The sequence below is a fragment of the Odontomachus brunneus genome, unplaced genomic scaffold (assembly GCF_010583005.1).
Source record: "Odontomachus brunneus isolate Ranch 3 - 2012 unplaced genomic scaffold, Obru_v1 Obru_scaffold_090, whole genome shotgun sequence".
Lineage (NCBI taxonomy): Eukaryota > Metazoa > Arthropoda > Insecta > Hymenoptera > Formicidae > Odontomachus > Odontomachus brunneus.
This window is the reverse complement of record NW_022639540.1, coordinates 1374583-1388040: the sequence shown is the minus strand read 5'-3', so window position 1 is coordinate 1388040 and position 13458 is coordinate 1374583. Positions and strand designations below refer to the sequence as shown.

At 44.1% G+C, this 13458-nt stretch overlaps 1 protein-coding gene and 1 long non-coding RNA gene across 3 annotated transcripts in view; one reads left to right on the top strand and one right to left on the bottom strand.

The window, feature by feature from the left end:
* LOC116848140 overlaps nt 1-13458 on the top strand; it is a 183818-nt gene that overhangs the window by 48635 nt on the left and 121725 nt on the right. The gene's annotated exons all lie outside the window — the stretch shown is intronic.
* LOC116848141 overlaps nt 10833-13458 on the bottom strand; it is a 114733-nt gene continuing 112107 nt past the window's right edge. The window contains exon 4 of the long non-coding RNA XR_004378910.1: nt 10833-12523. This is a non-coding gene — a long non-coding RNA (uncharacterized LOC116848141). The remainder of the gene's footprint in view (nt 12524-13458) is intronic.

Below are 13458 nucleotides of genomic sequence, written 5' to 3'. Positions count from 1 at the left end.
CCTCCCCCCCCCCCCCCCTCTCTCTCTCTCTCTCTCTCTGAGGTCGTATCTTATTCCTGCTATAGTCCCGCTGAAGCGGACATCGTTTGGGAACATTTAAGGAGGATATCAGAGCGTTTTACAAATTAATGCCTCCCGAACGCGCTTCCTCTCTTTCTTTTTCTCTCTCGTTCTCCTCTCTCTCTCTCTCTCTCTCTCTCTGCCTTTCTCCTCGTTCCTCCGCGCTCTCTATCTCTCGGTTCGGTAACAGTTGTGACGCCTCGTTTTCCAGCGGTTAGAGCGCACTTGGGCGCTCGTTCGCGCGCTCACGGAGTCGTACTTATTTATACCCGGAGTGCTAACGAGCATATCCTATAAAACGGACTACCTATCCACCTACCGCGCGATACATGCGCGATGCAAAGTAACAACGTGCGTTCACGTTAGTCCGACGTAGACTAATAAACGTTTGAGTAGGGATGCGGGGGAGGGGGAGAGAAGCAGGAGGGGAAGGAGGAGGAGGAGGAGTAGTAGGAGGATGCGGCTCGTCCGTTATGCGCCTGACAGAGCCTAACTGTACTCTCCCACGAATCAATTTAATAAAAACACAGCAACAGCGGAACAAAGTTCAAATTGGATCCTGCTCGAAATAATTACTCGGGAGTCGAGTCGACGTCGACGGCGCAATACAAACTTCGTTATTCGGCGATAACGCGAGCGAGCGGGCGAGCGAACGCGCACGCGGCTTTGAGGAGCGGCCCCTTTTTTCCTTTCTGTCTCGAATAATGGATCGACGCCGGCCACTCCGCCCCGCCACCGTCCCTCTTACCAGCGCCACCGCCGTCGCCACTACCCCCTTCTTCCCGCGTCGCTGTACGTCGCGACGCCTGATAAAATTGAACCGGCGGTATTTCGAAAACCCTCGCTATCGAATTTTATTATTCGGGGAGCAACTGGCGGGCGCGCCACGCTAAACGGAATACCGTGCGCGCGAGGACGACGAGGCTACGTCCTCTGCTCCTGCCGTTCTCGGGAGCAAGTATTGACGTATTTGTCTTTCTTCTTTTCTTGGCTCGCTCGCGCGCACTGCGACACACGACTCTATCGTATCGTATCGCGTTCCGCGGTGTTAATCGCCTCGGTGGCCGTTGATCTCGCGAATTTGGTCGCGCTCAATGGTCGATTTGTTGTCGTGCTCGTGGGAAACATCGTGTAGTGCGGAAATAAATGCGCGAACGGTGAATGATATCGATTTTCTCTTCTCTCACTCGTGGAAATGATCGTGTATCTTTTTTCTATTTTTCTCTCTCTCACACACACACACACACACATACACACACACACACATTCTCTGATATAAACTCTAATGGAATTACGCGGTACTGAATATTTCGACCAAAGACATTGGAGAGGTAATGCAGAGGGGCGAGGGCGTTCATATATAGCGCGACTGTATGAACTCGATACGACAAAGTTGCCGGAGTAAATACAGAACAAATCACTGCGCCGGCGTTCCGGTTGTAAAACAAATTTCCGTGTTTTATCACACTCGTGCCGTGTGTGTTCCTTGTTTCTTGAGCCGGTACGTCGAGCGAGCACGACGGTATAAATAACCCCGAGTACGGGTCTTTCGCCTAAAAAGTGGATTTATTTCGAGCAAAGAGGAGAGTAACGGTAACGTCGCCGGCGTGGCCGCCGGGGAGTAGTAGTATCTGCCGCTTCTCGCTCGCTCCGCCATAGTAAGCAACTAATAATTACTTGCTTAAACGTTACCTGTCTCGCCGCACAAATAAAACCGGTGAATCAGAGAGCCCGTCCAATTTACGACGTGAATTACGACTATTAACAGCTCGTGTGCCTCTCGTCGTTTTTCACTCATCGCGTCTCCGAGCGCTTCCCCCTCCTCTTCCCCGTCTCCCCCCTGCCCCCTCCCTCGCCTCCTTCCACTCCGTGTCTTTTTCTCATGGTAAAACCCTCCGTGAATAAGCGGCTATTTCTAGCGTTTTAGAGCAAACAGTGTATCCGCCGCCGCCGGCCTACGATATCAATACGCTCGCGATTGGCAGTGATTATGGTATCAATTTAACGTGCAATCGCGCGATCACGGTATCGGCGATACATATTCGCGTCGCCAATCCAACGGTATTACCCGAGATACACGCCTCAGATGAAAATATCGATGCCTACGCACTAATAACACTGATACTCTGGACGTTCTTATTATTTTGATCTTTAAATATGAGCATTTAAACTTTTAACACAAAGTACACAGGGTATATTTTAACATGACGAGCTGTACATACCAAAAGAACGTGTTCTAGAAATGAACTTTTACGTAGAAAACTTCCTGTAAGCATGGGCGAAGTTCACAGCAGTTATCCGAGTACTAGACGTTCAAAGCTAATTTTAATTAAGTTACAATTTTTCTAGTGCCTCATTATTGAGAAGAAACACAGTCCAACAATAAATCAAACATTGTGAGAAAAGAAATTACTGAACAAAAATAAAAATCACATAAATTGTTCAATTTTACGTTCACCGGCTGTAATACGTCGCGCATTGCAATCTGAAATGAACAAAGTAATCGCACGAGGAACCTTGTGATTGCTTCTTATCTGTCAACATGCGTCATTAATGCTGTATCAATGCAGGTCTGATATCCATTGACTTCTCCTTATCTGAAAGGAGGAGTTCTTTTTCAGAAGATTAAGAAAAAAGGCGCCAGATCTAGTCCTTAGCTTTGTACTCGGCTTGTATTAACTGTTATGAATTTCATCCATGTTTATAGGAAGTTTTCTTAAAAACTGATCCCACACTGATACCCTTGGTATGTTCGTCACGAGACACTCTGTAAATACATATGTTCCATGAAATGTTTGAAAGTTTGAGTAGCTGTATTTACAAATCAGAACAATAAGAATGTGAAGAGTCAAGTAGCGGTGTTATCAGTGTCCACGAGCATTAATGCTTTTACCTTATCACCACTCACACGACGGAGTTTTTCGTCCAATCCGGCGTTATTTGCGTCGTCCCGGCATCATCTGAGATAGTTCTCTAATGTCGTTGAGCCGGTAATTATCAAGAAACACGGCGCGACTCTGTTAATTAAAAAAAAAATGCCTGAGATCATTAAAAGAGACTTCGACTATCGGCACATTCGCAATTAAGTCGATAGTATTATCGCGACATACGCAATATCAAAGCTGGCCCGACGACGCGAGTTGCGACGTCCGATTAAAATTCATCGCGCGACGGATGCGTGTTAATTCTCATGCGGGACGCGAGTTCGCGAGCTTCTCTCTTTTCCACGAAATTCGCTAGAGCGTTTTTCATCTCGATGAGACGGTGTCGAATGATGCGTCGCGTTTGACGCTCGCCGGCGCAAAGCGGAGAAGATATCTTTTATGCATAATATCACAGAGAGGCGAGAGAGTTACGCGAGAGAATGTAAGAAGTCGTGCAACTGGGCCATAAGTTCCGTATCGGGAGTAACGGAGGAAGATTGGCGCGCAAAAATTCAACTAGGGAAAATAGCGGCGAGAAAATTTCGGGACGGAAATTTCGCAGGAAAATTCGGGCGTCACGTCGTGTATAGAAGCATGCGCGCCGGTCCGAGTTTCCGCAGCACGCGAATAAACTCGGTTATGCGCAACAGGAACAGCCCGATACATGTACATATGTATAAACGTACATATATACACATACATATATATATATACATGTATGTATATGTGTATTTATATGGATACATATATATATATATATATATATATATATATATATATATATATATATATATATACACATATGTATATAGCGTGCTCCTTTGAACATCTGTCGCTACAAAGAGGCAATGGATTTACGGCCGCCGCGTACTCGATCCGACAGGAAAAGAAATCGCGCTCTTTCATGTATGTATAGCCACGTCTCAATTACGGACGCGAGGGTTATTACGAAGTAAAAGGGAGGTCGAGAGGAAGAATGGCCGGGGCGAACAATTAAAGCGCACAATCGCGCCGTTATTGCCAAGTTAGTTTTGAAGAAATTACTCGGCCCCGTTCAGCATTCGCACGCGCTAGCCCCGCTGATCTATCGGAGTTCTAATTTCTCGGAATCTCTTTTCTCTCCCACCAAATGCCACCTCGATGATAACCGCATTAACAAACCTCAATTTCATATATGTATAAAGAAGAGCAAATAACATTTAATACATACACACACATACACACATTCTCTCAAGAGGGAGAAAGATCATCGCGTCTCGCGGCTATCCTTGTGGCAGAGTTTCGCGTCCAAGAGCGACGCGGTAAAAACACGCGCGCTTGGCCGCGGCCATTTCTTCGCAGCAATCCGCCACAATTGATTACCATTCGCACCCGAGCATCGATTCTGCCAATTAACATTCATCGAGCACCTCGCATTAGCGGCTATCGGGGCCGTGCGCCGCGTCGAGAATTCAAAAATCAATCTCGCCTCGCCTCGCCTTGCCCAGCGATGGCGCGACGCGCGAGGCGTTTCGCAGTTTCATTTAATTAACCCGGGAGGAAGGAAGGAAGGCAGATGTAGATTACGGGAGAGCGTATCGCGTAGCCACCGCTACTTTACGGCGCGGCCAGGTAAACCCACCTGCGCGAGAGCGCGAACGCGACAACGCTTTACGTATGCCTCGCCGGCACGCGAGGCTGCGAAGCGAGCTGCTGTCCCTCCCTTAGGTAAACTCAAGCTCGTCGCCCTCAGCTCCCCCACGACAGGACCACGCACTCTCGGCGAGCGTGTATACATCTGCCGCACTGACGGAACTTCAATCATGAATTGATAACGGCTCTCGCCGAACAACGCGCTTTCACCTTCGACAGTTGGCCGAAATTCGTGTCTTCGGAGCGTCACGGGCTGCTTGCTCTTTTACTTCGGGAGGCCTATTTTCGTCTCTGTACGAGATAGGAAGATGCGGTCAGACTCGGTGATTATCGGTATATTAAGTCTGACTTACAACGCGCTTCTTATTTCTTTCTTGTTATCTCTTTCTGATTAAAACCTCAAGTCTTCAATCAGAAAAAGAACGAGAACGAGGGAAGATTGTAGATTGGGCTTTATAACGTCGACGATAAGAGTATTTTCGTTATCGGATATAGTTGAAAAATCACCGTTCGTAGACGTTTCTTTTAGGAAACTTTCAAAACGAATGGACTTTAGATTCCTAAGTATCGGGTGTTTGAATAAGACGCGGGTTTACATGGCTGAATACTACAGTCTCTTCTTTTTTCATGTACATTCTTTTCCATTTTATTACGTTTCTAGTAATTCAGAAATAGGCTGTCAATAAGATTTGTCTTGCTAAGCAACGTAGTAAATTTTGCCAGAACTTATCACTATGTTTCGCTGAAAACATGAGAAATTTCCTAATCGCACATTTCAGTTCCTAAAATATAAGTGGCACGTATGAAATGGAAGGATAGTCAATCGCTGCAGAATGTCGGTCTATTCTTAGCTTACAAAATTCTATAGCGACTAGAAAATTCTCTGCATGCACGATTTATAAGACTTGTACACACTGTGCGACTAGAATATACTTCTCAAAATTTACTTACGTTTCTAGTAGTGCGGGAGAGTGGGCTGTCAGTAAGGTCTATCTTGCTAAGGAACACGGTAAATTTCGCTAGAATTTTACCATGTTTCGCTAAAAGCGTATATTGAGATAAAGTACTTACAAAATTTATCTGAGGAATAAAGTTTATTTCTGTGTAAAATGAAATTTATTGCCGTGAATAAATGTTATATTCCACGAGAAAATTTTCGAGTATTTTTTTCTCAGCGTAGCAAATCTTTCAATAGCACTTCACGGTTTCTGAAATATAAACAGCACAAATGAAGTGAAAGGATAGCCAATTACAGCAGAATGTCGCTCTCTTCCGCGGTTGCAAAATTTCACGACAAGTTTTACTAGAAAACTCCTCCATGTGGCATCAGTGTATCGTTATTGTCGCGACACGCCGCTGGTGGCTGGTGCAAGTCGTCGCGCTCTGTCCAACGATGAATCACGCGCGAAAAATTGGCGTTTTTCCCTCGCCAGGTCGCCGACTTCGCCGGCGTCGTTTCCTTTGTGTGTATGTGTGTGTTCCCGCGGTACTTGGAGTATCTTACGGCATATTACGCTCGTACGTATAAACGCACTTGAGAGCCGCTCGAGCATTTCAATGTAATCTGTTTAAACAGCGGGAAACTGAAAACACTCGGCGCTCGTGCCGCCTACTCATGCAGAAAGCGTTGCATAATTGTCGAGAAGGCACAACGTCCCGAAAACTCGACGCGGCCGCGCTTCTCACGTCGGCACACGACGCGCTATTTTTATTTTACATCAGAAACTCGTCATTTCTCGCCCCTTTCTCCCTCGTTCTCTCTTCTGTCGCGCATCTGAGATGTACATCTGTAAAAATTCGGCCCGTGTATCTCACAATGTGCGCGAAGGACCCGTCCGCGCGTCTCTTCGCCGATGCCATCGCTCAAGAATCACTCCTGTCCTATCGTCACGCAATAAACGACCGTTATGTAATGAAGGATGATGACAAAAAGTGCAGTAATGTGCAGCATAATATACAGCCTTCGCGAAGCGACTACCTTTTGCATAAGGCACACGCGAATTATCTAATACCACGCACTGATTCCATATCTTCCCGCTGCGTGTAGCTTTTTGCCGCGCACGCCGGAACAACTCGCGCTGCGCGCTTTAAAAAAAATGCAAAAGAGCCTACGCGTAACTGTAAGCGACACGTGTACAAGGTGCATTGCGCAATCACAACGTTGCGTTTCATTCCTCGACACGTGATCACCCTATCTGTATCAAAGCACGACTATTCGAAAAGGATAAGAAAGTCTTTTGTGTTTCTCGCGCGTAGAGGAGAGCCCGCAAGAAGCGTCCCCGTAACCGGAATCTGACGACGCGGTCAGCGTCTACCGTGATGCGCTCGCGCACACACACGATGATGCCGCCCGTCCATCGAGCGCATTTAACTGTAGTTTTAACGCAGAGAGCGGCTCTCAGGAAATGCCGAGCCGCTTTGTCCCCCGAAGACCAAGTCGCTCGCGCGAGCGAACAGCACGCGCGCGTCTGTATCCGTGCACTCTCACACATTACTGTGTCCACGTGCGTCCCCCGTGCGTTTGGTCGCATACGGTGTTAATAGTGTCGGTGCAGATGCACCCAGCACCGCTCTCCTCCGCCCCTTCCCGTAGGTCGTCGTACCTACTATCGGCATAGGCGTCTCCGGAATGTTTGATAATGCGATGTCTTCTTTAAGATAGGCGTCCTCCGTTGGATGCTCCGTCGACAATCTGTGATTATACCGGATTGGCCGATCAAGTTTAATGGGAAAGATCGTCAAATATTCATTAAAAAATGCGTTAACGAAAAGAAAGAGAAATCTTTTTTTATCAATATTCGACGATGCTTTCCGCTAACGTGATTAATCCTGACAAATTTCACGGCGTCTATTGACCTTCGGCATGCCAATATAGGGTCGGTAGATACGATAAATAATTTTGCCGATACTCTCCCGTGTCTACTCGGAGCGTCCCCGTTTAGAAGCGCTTAGGGCTGCGAGGTTTTTAACCGGCCCTGCGCCGAGGGAATAAACCTTCGGCTCGTGCGAGAGAGAGAAAGACGGTCGACCGAACGGAAAAGAAGGAGGGAAATACCGCTCGACACGGGTCGAAAGGTGCACGCAGGAGGAACGAGTCGGAAGCGCGAGTGAGAGAAAGAGAGAGAAAACGAGATAGATGGAAAGAAAGAGAGAGAAAGAAAGAGAGAGAGGGGAAGAGAGCGAGATGGACACACGGACACAATAAACCGAAGAGTCCCTCCGCAGTGGTGAACATGGAAAAAGAGAAACAGCGCGCGTGTAAGAGCAAGAGAGGAGAGCCCCGTACGTGGGAGAGAGAGAAGGGCGGTGAGAGCGCGCGTCACGAGAGTGTAAACGAGAAGGCGAAACGGAAGGCAGGGAGATGAGAGTGGCGCGAGCAAAACGGAGAAGAGGATCAACGAGGTAGCGGGTAAAAGGGAGACGGAGATGGAAGACGAGCAGGATTCAGGGAACGGGAAAGGGAGGAAGGGAGGGAACGTGAGAGAGAGAGAGAGAGAGAGAGAGAGAGAGAGAGAGAGAGAGAGAGAGAGAGAGAGAAGGAGCGAGAAAGACAGAGAGCGAGAAAAGAGTAACAGCGCGGAGAAATAGCGGCGAGTAAGCCAGCGGAGAGAAAGAGTAGCGAAAATGGAAGAGCGTGAACGTGAGCGCGCGATGGTGAAACGAGGGTGGGGTAAGGGGAAGAAGTTGGGATAAAAAGGGAGAGAAGATGAGGGAGCGAGAGAGTAAGAGTCGGTGGTGAGCGAAACAGATGTAGTGACGAGTGCGAGAGCGAGAGAAAAAGGAGAGGTTGATGGAGAGAAAGAAAGAGAGAGAAAGAGATAGGGAGAAAGACGAGAGAGTATTGCCGGCGGACAAAGATGAACGGAGTGAATAACATGTGGCACATTTCTAAGATAAGCGCGCACTGCTCACGGTTTTTATACCTCCGTCAGATAGGCGAGGAGCGACTTTGCCTGCCTTTTGGAAGTCGCGACTGACGGAAATCTAACTTCTACCGACGCCGATTGCACCGACGAAGGACGCACGTTTTCACGCCGGGGCGTCCTTCACGACAGGGTTTTCTCCCGTAGCGCTCCTCCGCCGAGAGAAATTTCGAATTACCGTCGCCGGCGAGAGGGTGATTTTCCCGATTGTATCGAAACATTAATTTCGAAAAGCGTCCAGCCGAGAAGCAGCGACGTCTCGGGTGCACTCGTGAATCATTTTCTCAGACGTCACCCTCGCTCTCACATAGAGTTTTCCCTTTTTATTCTCTCTCTTTCTTTCTCTCTCTTTTGCCGGCAATGGAGCGGAACAATGCCCAGCCAGGGAACAACAACGTAACTTAATTATTCGCATTCGTTCGTTAAGAGGCCGCGAATAACGAAGGGTCGGCGCGGTATCCGAGTCCGGTATTCACGGGGACGTTTATAGAACCGACTCCGCTCGGCGATAATGGCGAAGTTGCTGTGTACGCTGCCGCGCAATTATCGTAAAAGCGTTGTACTTTTTTCGACCGCGGGATCGAACGAGTGTCTCGATGAGGAGAAAAAGCGCGCTCTCTACAATAGGAGCCCACCGCGACGAGAGAGTTATATGTGCGCTGTTTGGACGACCGACCGGCTGGGGTAATCATGCAGTGGGAAATCCTTTGCGCCGAAATCCTTTTTATTGAGCCACCTCCATTGTGTCCGTCCCTTCGCGACGTTCCTCGACTACTCGGCTTAATGCCGGTCTCGGCATGGCGAGGGGAATTTTCGTGTAACGTGCCGCGCTCGTGAGACATCGTGTGCTTATTAACTCTCCAATCGTGTACTTTTGGGACATACGGTTCAGCCTGGGCCTATCGGGCAACTTTAAACTACCATAACTTCGTTGAAAAACAATATTTTTGAACATCTTTTTCGAGACATATGGTTCAGTTTGGGCCTATCAGACCCAAGCAACTACTTTGAACTACATTGAGAGAAAAAAGTCAAGAATAAAAGATAAATAAAAGATATATTTATTTCTAAAAATATTTATTCGCTGAGTGCTGATAACATTTATTTACTTACACACTTTTACATATACTAATATAAAATATAAAATACTTTTTAAATAAGAAAATATACCTATTCCTAAAACCTATCGGCAATAATTAATTTCCGCGCGAATTCACAACCGATCACATAAAAATCTCATGTACGTTGGAGTGCTCTTACAGTTGGAGTGGGGAAGATCCCAAGACTTAAAATTGCTGATCCTCAGATACACGCTTATTTTAGGGCTCCAATCAGATTTATTTATCAAGGCGCAACGAGAGCGCGAATTGATAGAGCGTTAATTTGCTACACATGATAAATTTTAATGCTCGATTTAATTAGCGATCCTCGCAATAGTGCAGATCGTGTCGCGAATCGGATTTCTCGTTGGAAACTCTATAACTTTGACTCGCGCAGAATTCAGCGCGCTTGTCGAAAGAGCGAAATGTCAAAGTTGCCAGGCCGTTTATGGTAGCAATTTCCCGGCGAATACGCTTATCGCGTCGCGTGCTGCCACGCACGGCGCGGAAAAACTGCTCTTTATTATTTACCGCATGCGGCCTCTCCCTCTCCCTTCCTCGCCGCCGCCGCCCCCGCCGCCATCGCCGTTGCGTTCTCCGACCCGTAACTCTTTTTGTTCTTGTTTCATTATGAAAGAATACGCGCTGGACGTTTGAAGAAATCACGTCGATTTCCTCCGCACGCGCGTCGCCATAACGTCGCTTGATTACGTCGCGAATAACGTCGCAGGAGAATTACCTCTTCGCACGTAAGGCGCGAAAATCGCTTTCGAGAGAAGTTCGAGTGAGTAATAACGTTTTTGCCGCTGCCTCCAGCGCTCCCCGGGACTCACCGAGTCTTCCGGCGGCTTAAGCGCCCGCGATCCCGTAAATGACTTAAAATAGAACATTCTTCCCGGACTGCTCAAATACACATACGCGCGACCTACGCTCGGATCGCGCTTAAGAATATATCTGAGCTATATAAAAATAGTACCAATTTGATAAAACTTTGGATAACTTTTCCTTAATTATCTATAATATACTGAAAAAAATTTCAAGTTGATTCACTAAACCGTTGAAGAGTTGAATTATTATGTTAATTTTATATGTGTTCTTATGGCAAAAGCAACTTTCCTGAATGTAATGATTAAAAATGTATAGAAAAAATAGTACCAAAAATTTAAGTATTTTTATACATATAGATCCTGAATTATTGGAACTATTTGCAGAATTTGATTAGTTTTCACAACACGGTTTCAGAGAAATTAATTTTTATTTGTGAAAATTTTGCGGTTGTCGTAAGGAGTTAGTAACTGGACTGTGGAAATGCGGCAACGTTGCAATCAGCTGGTGTATCAAACAAATAACCTATAAATCAGTATAATAAAGTTACATCGTAAATTCTTGTTTTATTTGTATTGTTTCATGCAGAGGACAAGAATACAAATTAAATAATTTCGATGAATAGTAGGATAAGTGTAAAATTTAAGGTTTTTATTGTTTCATCTAACCTGCCTGCACAGTGCATTACTGCCAGCGTACAAGCCACAAACGCTGTTGCTACGTTTAACTTCTTTCATTAAATATTTATAATAACAACATATAATATTGATAGTTATTGTTCAGACAATGCATATTTACTTGTTTTAACTTATACCAATTACTTTTTCTTCTTTGCACTGATGGATATTGATGTTAAATAAATACGAAATTTAATGTTCTAAAGTTGAATTCAGGACATTTTGCGCATATTTACTTGGCTAAATATGGTTGTCGTAGCATAATATTAATATTACCCATAAGTATAGAAGGGAATCACATTACTGTGGAAATGATACGTAAGTCGTTGAAAAAGTATGTCACTTAAGATAGAAATAGTGCGAATCTGGCTAAATCTTTAGTCTATATTCACGTTATCTCTGCATTAGGCCACGTATTTTTATCGAAGAAAATTACGCTTTTATAGATTTATTTTACTATCTGAATAAGAAATGTTAATTTAAAACTAATTTCATGACTACTTTGCCACGTTTCACTTAGTATAATGCTACTCGGGGCATAAAACAGCAGTTTTCCGACCTCCAATCGACTATTTTCAATCAACGTATTTTTTCAATCAACGACCCACATACACTCACTTTTAAAGTTTTACTATAGAAAGCCAAAAAAAAGCAAATAAAAGTAATAAACTGTTGAGAAAGTAAAAAAAAACTTTTTAAATAATTTAATAATATATTATGTTAGCCACTATTTATATCTTATCACTAGGTTTACAACACGTTTGAAGCAGATATTAAAATTTTTCATTTTTCAAGCACTTTTGTTACCGATTGTATCTGAGATACATACTTAAACGGATAACACGAAGTATCGCTTCCGCGCAAGTATCGGCCGCTATTAGTACGAGAAGCGGGCTCTGCTCGCGCGCACCGATGAACTCTAATAATCGCGTGAATAATGGGTAATCTTGCCGCGAGGGTGCAAATCGACGCGAGAGAGAAATGTGAATCGAGAGAATGAGAATGAGAGGTATACAGACGCGAGAAAGGAAAAGACAGGAAACGTTTTCATCGAATTAAAGTGAAAAAGTCAAGATAAAAAAAGAGAAGACGTTAGAAATATTTACTTGGCTAAATATGGTTGTCGTAGCATAATATTAATATTACCCATAAGTACAGAAGGGAATCACATTACTGTGGAAATGATACGTAAGTCGTTGAAAAAGTATGTCACTTAAGACAGAAATAGTGCGAATCTGGTTAAATCTTTAATCTATATTCACGTTATCTCTGCATTAGGCCACGTACTTTTTCAATCAACGATCCACATACACTCACTTTCTTTACTGCCTGACTATACGTATTTGAGCGGAATTCTCAGTGCTGCATGACGTAACCAAATCCTAGAGAAAAGAAATATCCAAAAGATAAAAACTATTTATTCGATATGAGTACTAATAACATATTTACTTAAATCCAAACTCTTTTATTAAAATAGAACAAGCGATTACTTTTGTAAAAAGCTACTGTTTTCAAGAAAATATACAGTTTCTTATTTTTAAAATATTTTATATCAGTATAAATAAATGAGTCATTAGTTTTGTTATATATTATTTTTGTTGTGTATTGAAGTAGGATGAAACTTATTAAAAGTTACATACTCAGACTTTCATGTCACATTTAACATTGTTTCGGGCTAATTCTTCTCACTTTTTCGTACTTCTTTCGTATTTCTATTTTTATGCGATAAAAAAAATTAGTGCAATCTGATCAGTTACAAGGGAGTCAACATTGAATTTCGTGATTTAATATACTTAAATTTGCTATAAAGTTTACGCGCATCAGTCTCCATCGGAAAGTAGTAACAACCATAACAGTTTTCTCTATATATCAGACGTTTCCCAACTCTATTTGGCAATAATAGAAAGGTTTTTAATATTCATTAACATGAATATTAAATATATAAATGAATATGTTACATTATATATACAACAACACGCTTGCGAATATATAAATGAATATGTTACATTATATATACAACAACACGCATGCGATTACATTAATGATATTATAAAAAGATATTTAATAATCATGCACAGGGAGGGAGAAAGAGAGGAAAGAGCGGATAGCAAAAGTTGGCCGTTTCGTTTGTGCGATTGATCCACTTGCTAATGATACTAACAAGTTCTATCCAGTTAAGCGTACACACAAACGAAGTTATCTCACAACGACAACTCGGTAATATAATAATATTTTAAATGCACTGCCCGGCACGATACACACTCACGCATACTCTCTCTCTCTCTCTCTCTCTCTCTCTCTCTCTCTCTCTCTCTCT